The sequence below is a fragment of the Tetrao urogallus genome, assembly GCF_951394365.1.
Source record: "Tetrao urogallus genome assembly, chromosome: 5".
In the NCBI taxonomy this organism is placed as follows: Eukaryota; Metazoa; Chordata; class Aves; order Galliformes; family Phasianidae; genus Tetrao; species Tetrao urogallus.
The window spans coordinates 26,857,838-26,867,882 of NC_136818.1; positions in this window are offsets into that span (position 1 = coordinate 26,857,838).

Below are 10,045 nucleotides of genomic sequence, written 5' to 3' on the forward strand. Positions count from 1 at the left end.
TCTAGAAAACACTGACATGTATTTGCTGCGTGGCTGATGCTAGCTTGGCTTTTCTTCCTTCATTTTATCCCTTTTAAGTACCAAAAAGGAGTGTCTATTTTTTATATACTGCAAACTGCAACTCTGTCTTCAGGAGCTGAGGTAGAGGATCAGTATGTAGAGGCTTTGATCTCTCTATGCATCCCAGGGAGCAGTGCTTATGTGGGCCTTTTTCCTGGTGGCCCTGTGTTTCTCAGGGGAAAAAAAGAAATACTATCAGTGCACCCTTTGTCCCATAGGCATTACTGTGCAAACAAGGGGATGTTAGAAAAGTTCAGAACCAGCAGTGCTGCTCCTTTACATCCTGTTGAAGTGGTATTGCTTCTCCATGCCCAGCAGTGAGCACACAGAGCTGAGCCTCTGGCATCCTGAGCACTGAATAAAGATGGGGAGAGATTTCCTTTGGAAGCCTATCGCATCTGAGCAGCAGCACATTAAGATTCCTAAATCCACAGGATCTTGGTACTATGCCTGAAGTACTCAAGCTCTGCATTAAAGGTTTGCAAGACACAGAATCATAGAATGGGCTGGGTTGAAAAGGACCACAATGCTCATCCGTTCCAACCCCCTGCTATGTGCAGGGTTGCCAACCAGCAGACCAGGCTGCCCAGAGCCACATCCAGCCTGGCCTTGAATGCCTGCAGAGATGGGGCATCCACAACCTCCTCGGGCAACCTGTTCCAATGCATCACCACCCTGTGTGAAAAATTTCCTCTTAATATCTAACCTAAACCTCCTGTGTCTCAGTTTGAGACCATTCTCCCTTGTCCTATCACTATCCAGCTGCAGAGGTGTGACCTGTGACATCTGGCCGTGACACCTTTGTAAATTCAGCCTCCCAGCCCACCAGGTTGCACAGGCTCCACTTTACCATCTTCTAAATGAATCCTTGCAGGGCTGAAGTGACTACATTGACGTCTTCAGTCCTCCCCATCCCTTTTGCTAAGAGATGTATACTGTATATATACAGCTAAGAACTGTATGTATATCGTATCTGTATATACAAATACTCCATTTGGGAGCTTTCTCTCTGCCATTCACATTACTATGCTGCAGCTCAGCAGGCCTGAACTTCAGGACAGTGAGGAATTTGGTGCACCACCGGTTTGTAGCCATCCCTGCAGCCCCAGCTGCCCCCCAGCAAAGCACTACCACAACTCTCTTCCTCTTCCAGCCTCTTAGTGCAGAAACGAAGGTAATTGTGAGCAACTGGGCTTTCCTGACTCCTCCAAAACAGCTGCACCTCGCTTTTCAGACTGTCTCATGGGACGATCTCTTTACCATTTTCTTTACATAGTTTCTGGATGCTCTCTGTCCCTTTGGTTGCTCTGTGAGCACCTAGCTGCTGCCTTACCGACAGCCCATTTGCTCAGGCAGGTTAATGAGCCCATCATGAGCTGTGTGCTGTCACCTCTGCACTTCACTGACGTCGTGTGCTGCCTTGATGCCCTTCCATCTCATTGATCCTCCTTCACATCCAGCTCCAGCAATCCTCCAGACTCCCTCTGCCAAAACCGAGCGGCTCTTTTTGGAGCTTTTCCCCCCTTTTTGGAGGGAACCCTCTCAGTGTGGGAACTGAATGTTGTTTCTGCATCAGAACATAAATTTTGTTAATTTCATGGCCTCTGCTACCTTTTGGTCCTTTATTAGAACTAATGGTTCTTTTCAGGGGCCTTTCTACTTTATTGGGGTTCTCTGATAAGTTTTCATTGCTAATCCCCTAGATGAATCTTCCCCAACAACACATACTAGGCATATAAGAAAAGTAATTTGTATATATATATATATATCTGTAGAGATTAGGTAGATGGAGTAAATTATAAGCACAAAGACTGAGGCTCCTGTCTGTCCAGCCATCTGAAAAAAAAAAAACTTCTGGGCCTTCAGTTAAAGGCAAGCTAGATGTGATAAACATCTTTAACTACTAGCTTTTGGTGCTGGATAGACAGGACCTGGGTAATAGAGAATTAAAGAAGTTAAATAATTAAGAACATATATATAAGCTAGTAACAACTTACGTATAGCCAGCATTGAAAATATATGTCACCCACATTGCAAGAGTATCCTGTGCAAATTACAACGACAATCCGTTGCATGCCTCAGGGAGAGCTTGAAGAAGGTATGGAGGAAGATAGGGCACCTCCCCTCTGTACAGTTTGTTTAACAAGGACTCCAAACAAAATCACCATACCCATACGAACAAGAAGAGTGTTGAGACATCTTGGAGACGATAGGACTGACACGAGATAACAAACAAATTTACAAGTAATTAACAAATGTAAACCTGATAAGACTGTGAACCTGGACTACTCAGGCAGTGGGGAAACGGGAGGGAGGGGAAGGCAAGGGGGAGAAAACAGGGTATAAAGGCTGTCACGTTGCGTCCATAAGTGCATTGCAATCGCGAATAAAATCTGCTTTTATCAGAGATGCCGTCCTGACAAAAATTATCCGGATATTTCCAACATCAGGCTCCCTCCCTGCTCCTCCATACGCACCCCGGAGTACTTCCGGCCGTGCCACCGGCTGACGGCGGGCACACGGGGCCGAAGCCGCGGGCTGGCGTTCAGCAGAGGGCGCTGCGGACTGCGGAGCGGCTGCCCTCCTCCGCCGGCTGCTCCGCCAGAGCCCTTCGATCTGCGTCAACCCTGACCGCTCCATCACGGCGCTGACTAAAATGATGCCTGAACTACAGTAAAGCCAGAGAAGAGGACAACCTTTCTCTTGCAGCTCTGTAACGCCAGGCCCCATCCAATCCCGGCTGGGTAGTCCTACCACAGCACGCTGTTCATTCCAAATTTGGCTCCTGACTTCCACCTATTCAGGCCAATGAAAGATGGACTTTGTGGGTAGCATATTCCCAGCACAGTGTTGTGCTGTTGCTGTGAAACAGTGGGTCACCTCCACAGGTGCAGATATTTACAGGAGTGGCACACAGGCTCTTGTCCGTCACTGGCAAAAACGCATGGCTAATGTGGTGGCCACATTAAAAAACTGTTTTGCAGCTGCACTCTTTGTATCTGTTGTCGTTTGCATGGAAATAAATAGAAGGCATTACTTTCAGAGCTACCGACATACATCACCATGAAGAGCGTTTCCCCACAATCAAATATTGCCAGGAATGACACAGCACAAAATCCTACCAGTTGTGACAGCGAAGCAGTGGGTCCTCCCAGCTGCCATCCTCATGCAGAGAGTTCTGGGTACGCCTCTACCTTTGTATGTCACCATCTGAAATCTTGGAATTGACATCCAGAGGGAGAATCCAGCTTGAATCCTGCCACAGAACATCATATTTAATGGAGAAGAATGTGACTGTCATCTAAGAGAAGAGGCTGAGAGAGGCTTGGAACATTTGCTGTTCTTACAAAACATGGTGCCTTCTGCAGAAAAGCAGTTGAGAAAACAGACTACATAAAGTAGAAAGTAATACTTCAAAATCCAAGATCTCCAGCAGCCTAAACATGCTGCTTATCTGCCCGAGAGCCAGACTGCTACCTGTTATAGCCATCTTTGTCCCAAGAAGGGATGGGCTCCACTGATCCTTTGCCCAATCTATTGCTTAAGCAAAATTATCACAAGAGAGCAATCATAATTAACTGGCAAAGTGGGTTTGGAGGTGCGACAGCTAGATAGATGAGAATCTGATCAGGGAAGAACCAGGAGTTGCACACATCAAGGAAGTACTGGGCTGGAAGGAGGTTGCTCAAGTGTTTGCCCCTGATCTTGGGCTCAGTATGTTCACTTTCTGTAGCTGGACAGAGACTAAATCTGGGGACAGAGCTAAAGAAGTGACAAGGCAGCAAAAAAAATACAGAAAGGAACTGATTGCCGTGTGAGGAAGAACAAATGGCACGAAGTGCCAGGAGAAATACCTCTGCCTTGCCTGCAGATCTGCACATCCATGTACAAATCCATGCTGGGGACTCTGGCTTACCAAGCAGGGCTGTTGGAAAGCAGGATCTTAAGGTATTAGCCATTAGGCTCAGCAAGATGCCACCAAATAGCAAGCCATGAAGAGAAAGGCACTTTCTAGGCAAAGTATTTCCAGCGGATATGTGCTCTAGGAGTTACCAGTGCTTATCCCATGGAGTGAGCACCTGTCCCCGTTCTGGGACACTGTTGGCAATGGTGGGCATCAGGTCCAACCAGCCAGGCTGCACAGCAGGGTTCTCTCCATCAGAACAATTCCTGTCCAGCTTGTTCCTCAGCACCATCCTTAATTGCTGGAGCCTCGTGGAGCAGCCTGCCTAATGAAGGAAGATAGTAATTAGCTCAGTGTTTTCCCTGCCTTTGCTGTCTGTCCACGAGTACTGCCCTTTTAAACATGTATTTGGTGAAATCAAGCTGTTCTGGTGGGTTGCTGGAGAGGAGACAGGGAGGAGACCACATAGTGCTTGTGGGTGGCTGGCTTTCCCTCCAATTAGCAGCATCGATAACAATCAAATTAGAATTAAAGCAGGAGCAGCATAATCAGAAGGTCAGCTTGCCAACTGAAAATTATGCAGGAGCAAAGGAGGCTGGTGCTGTGCCAGCAGGATGCACTGCTTGTTGGGCTGCGTCTGCAGAAGCAACTTTCGAGAGATGAGAGGCTGCAAAGGTATTTAGTGTTGTGGGTTGATACTGCTTTATCCCAAAGGAGGTGATGCAAGTAAAGCTTGGCAAAAGATTTTATGGGATGTGCAAAAAAAAAAAAAAAAAAAAAAAAAGAGAATGTAACTTGACAGAAAAACAAAGAATCAAAGTGCTGAAGGATGAAGGACTGTGATTTCTTATCTATTTTTAACAATTTGGTAAGAAAAGGGAAGATCCATCACTAACCTGAAAGGCTACGGATCCAAAGGATGTCCGAAACCCATCCACAGTGCAGAGATGGGGTCAAAAATTTCTGGCTGTTTTGGGAAGAGAAAAAACAACAGAGAACTTCAGCACCAGTGCCAATAATAAGATATGATGACTAAGTGCCTGGGAAGGAGGCTGGGGGGAGAAGGAAAAATGAGCAAAAGTTGGGATTTTTGGAAAACGGAAAGACTGAGGCATCCTGATGAGGGCCCAACTGTGGGAAGTTATCTAAAAATACACAAACAAATAAACCCCCATCTCTCTACAGAGATGTAGAGATGTGTGTCAGAGCTGTTCACACTGGCAGCTGAGTTGAGGCCAAGGCTTGGGGCTGGAATCCAGCAGAGATGTCTGGAGTCCCTGTTGATGCGGATCAGCTCACTGCTGGACCTGCCTTGTGTCTCCCTGCCCTTAGATCTGAGGCAAGGCTGGTGGAGGGAAAGGGGAAAGCAAAGCGCATGTTTTTGTTCTTCATCCCATTTTCTCTCTGAAGAAGAGAGCCTGCATCTGTTTCTTCAGATGTCCCTCCTGCACCATCTCAGCAAATAGGCAACTATGAAGTCTTTTCTCTGCATGAACACAGAGCTCTGGAGCGAGCACCACAGTTATGCTCAGGACTTACCCTTGGGGTAGATGCTCCTGGTGAAGTCTATGTTAGTTAAAGCATGCATGGCAACTAGCAGCATTAGGTCAACTTCTGAAGGCAACTTTTGAAGCCTCTACCCAACCTTCTGCTATCAGGATTTCTCCTCCCAAAACTTCTGCAGATATACCAAAATGTATCCTGCACAAGAATTGCAACTGCAACGATCCACTGTACCCATATAGGAGCAAAGAGGACACTTTTTACAGATCTGATTTCCCCTTGGCTGAATCCAGCCCTCTGGATATGAAACTGCTCGAGGGTGAGAGCTTCTTGTGCTGGGCAACATGCCCCTGCTTTGATGCACCAGCCACTGTGATGTTGCAAAGGAGGAAAACAAGACTGCCTTTTGCCTAATTACCAGACAGTGAAAGCAATTCTGATGCTGTTGAGCCAGTAGTAGAGAGCCTGATGAATTTCCTATGGTTTCTGCAATTTGTCACAGCATGGGTATCTCTCTCTCTCACACACACACACACACACACACACCAGAAAAACAGCCTGCAGCAGGGCAGAGCCTCACTCACTGCCTTCCCAGATCTGAGAGTCTGAAGGATGAGGAAGATGGGTTCAGGCCAACTTTTCCCATGCAGGATGAAGGACAAATGACAGTCCTTAAGATTCAGCTCACGTGCCTGAGAGACGGGATGCTGAATTCCTGCCCAGTGTTTAGCTGTTCTTTTGTAGGCACTAATCTGCTGACATGGCAACTGGGTCCACTTGGATCCTGAAACGTGAACAAATTTCCCAGGGAGGTGGTGGAATCACCATCCCTGGAAGTGTGCAAGAACCACTTAGATGTTGTACTGAGGGACATGGTTTAGTGGGGAATATTGATGATAGGTGGATGGTTGGAATGGATGATCTTGGAAGTCTTCTCCAGCCTTGATGATTCTATGACTATGATTGTGTGTTTTAAGGACTGGTTTAAGCTTTAGGAATAACTAAACCTAGACTCATGCACATATCTGTGCGCGGGTGCGCATAAGACACACAGGTACTGATGAAGGAGGGGTTATTTATATAAAAGCAGACTTTCAATAAGCAAACCTGAATAGCTGGGGATGTTTTGTGAAGGCTGAAGGATTTTACTGTAAAAGTTAATTTTTTCACCTGGAGAAACGTATTTATTTAGCCAGGCCCCTGGAAAGTATAAAGGATGGTCTGTTAAACTCAATTTCCTCACTTTTTTTTTTTTTTTTTTTTTTTTTTTTTTTTCCCCCAGAAACTTCCCCAAGCACAGATCACCACAACGCCTGCACAAGGACTGGTCACCATCCTACAGGTTGGATGGGACGGGTGTTTTCCTTGCAGCACTTTGGAGCAAACCAGACCTTCAATACATGGGTGCTGTTTGGGTAAGGGTGGGCCTGGCCTTGAGACCTTTTGTGGCTGAAGGGTGTTTGGATTTGTCCAGGCTGCTTGCTCCAGAGAGAGTTTGTACTTTGGAGGATGATCTGATTTAAAGATATTAAAACCCACTGACCTGAAGACCAGCGTCTTCCTGGCTGGTGGACAGAAACGTGAAGTCTTTGTCTTGAAAGCAAAAAGGAAAAGACTGGGAAAAGACTGCTGGGTATCCTCTTTCACCTCACCAGGAGAGCAGAACTGGAAGGAGAAGAACGGAAAGCCGGTTATCCCAGCTCTGTGCTGGTCTTTCAGCCTTGCTCTGCTGCCTCAATGCTTCTTTCTTGTGATTCCTCCACGCCTCTGTATGCACCCAAAGAAAAAACCCCAAACTACAAAATGCCACGAGTCTAGGATGGAGGTGGAGAAACAAGCAGCTGAGAAGGATGAGCAGCCACTGAGCTGTGCCAAATGCTCAGTGTCTTCAGAGAGACACATCTACTTGTTAGAGGTTTGGGCACTTTTTGGAGCACATCCCCAAACCTGCCATAGGCTCAGTGGGAGCATTTGAGCCAATGCTGCCTATGGAAAACGCAGCACATGCCTTTGTGAGGGCTCACACTTCTGCCTCAAAAGCTGAGACACAACACTCGTAAGCTTGTTCAGGCAGACCAGCTATTTCTGCACGAGCAACCCTGGAGCTCCTGACTGGCGTAAAAGCCTGGCAATAAGGAAGCTGTGCTCTGCATCCAAATTGAGATATAATTTTACTACTGGGTGGTTTATATTCACACACATCTGCTTAAGGATGTAGCTGTAGGATCAGTGATGTTAAGAAAGCAGCAAATTAACCAGCAATTTGTTTATAATGTCAATTCTAACTAGAAAAATCTTCTTCCAGCATAGTAGCAGCATATCTGCACCAGCAGTGGGTCAGGGAGTGAGATGCAAGAACCAAACTCAGTCTTTTTAACAAAGGCAACATTCCCACCCTGATGGCTGCTGGCATGCAAGTGTCACACGTACAAAGCAGGGTACGTAGCAGGCTGCAGGGAATGGCCTGTGCCATAACTCACGTATCTGCAAACAGACTTTGGGTTGCAGCAGAAATGTGGGACTCAGCAACGGGCAGGAGGAACATCGCAGTAACAAATGCAAATGTGTCTGCTACCTCGTGCTCCTGCTCTCTATTTGTAGAGGGGGCATGAATGCAATAAGGCCTTAGCAGGGAACTCAGGATGAGTCCTAAGCCAATTCAAGCCAGTAGATCATCTTCACTCTGGCTCCAGTAGCCTTTACATCCCTTGCTAATTAATGCAATGTGGTGCATTATTATTCACATCTTCATGGTTGGGAATACAGGAACTCAAGAGCCTTATCTCCAGTTGTACAGCTTGTGATTTGCAGGGTCACGAGCAGACACGCAGCAGAGATGCCAGTCCCAAGACATGGGCTCAGACTGGCAAGTACATTCTCAGCCCTGGCATGCCATTACTGGATGTCATCCTTTTCACGGGAGGAAGCAGCAGAAAGGCCCTTGCAGCCATCAGCACAGGAATGGCTCCAAAAGGGGATGCTTAGCTGATAAAAGATGTTTGTTTTCATTGCCATCTAACTTGGATGTGCTAATCCACTCTGTCATCCCTCAGATGTAGAAGTGACTATATAACGAGGTCTGACAGGGAAACTGTCAGAAAAGCAGGCTAGCAGACCTCTGCTGTCAAACTGTTGGCTCCCAAGTCCCCTTAGGTCTCCATTATTTCATTAGTATGCACTTTGGCAATCAGATTTTTGATCCAAAAAATAGATGACACGAGCTTAAACCATGCGAACAGGTTTCAGTTCAGCCTAGCCCAGTCATCTTCTGTCAGCTCCAAAATCACATACTCAGTATGTGCATATCTATCTGCCTGAAGAAGTCTGGTTAAAAGGGTGGAAGCAGCAGACACAAAGGTGCTCTGCAGCACACAGCTCTGCTCCCTAGAGTCAGTAGGACAAACAATGGCTTTGCTCCAAGAAAATGACAGGAACCCTAGGGTGTTTTCAGGTCAGACATCCTCCTTTTGCTTGTGCTGAATTACAGAGCAGTCCCCAGATGAAACAACAAACGACAAAGGTTTCGTCCTTCTGCAGCCCAGCAGACTCTGCCCACAACCCAAAGCAAACTACAGTGAAAAATTAATTGGTCTCTTACATCTGGCAGGGAAGGTATTTGTTTTACATTGGAGCTGATGTGCAAATATGCATTAGAGAAAGCAGTCACCGTAGGTTCACTCTTACTTCAAGGTACCTTGGCCATTCCAGCAAAGCTGAAGCTTGGAGCAGAACAAAACTATGTTTCAGAAGTGAAAAGACATCTCCACCACACGGCTGTTAGTAGGAGTTGGAAGATGCCTCTATCCAGAAGTTGAAAACATAACAGAGAAGTAGGTCAGCTCTAATGAGCCCTGTAAAAGTTTTTGCAGCACCACTCTGGGCTTCTGCATATGCTACACCAGCTGTGAAGAAACACCTCCATAACAAAGGTACATTGTTCCTTAGATTTTGTTTTGTTTGGTTTCACATAATATTTGATTGCTTGGTTTGCCTTCTGTAAAGTCAGAGCCAAGTGGTCCTGAGGGCTCAGTAACAGCACCTGCAAAGAAAGAAATGTCCCAAACTATCTCTGAATAGGACTTCAGGGATATCCAATTCATTAAAAGGCAAGGAGAAGTAAAACAAGCTTACTAAAGCCTACTGCTGGTATCAAAGTGCAGTGTTTCTGTCATTTAATATCTGTTTCTGGTAAGAAAGCTCCCTGGTGGCACAGAACAATTAGCTCTGATGACTGGGAATGTGCATGACACCTTATAGGTGACTTTGTTTCAGCCCTTCCCAATGCAGACACTGACAACACAAGGATTTGGAGCTAACCTGGCTTTGGAAGATCCTGTGATCCTGTGTTCTTCAACACAGTTCTTTATGATTATGGAAGATGCATTTTGAGAGCCTAGAAAATTTGGAAAGCCAGCCTTTGTCCTACAGAACACACACAAGAAATGAAAACCAACACTGCAAAAATCAAGAGGTAGAGGTACGTGCATTATTCACTGCAGGGACTGATAAGTCTCAGTGCACACAGCACACAGATGCAAGCAATCATGTTCATGTCATTGTTCATCCAACCTCCTTCCA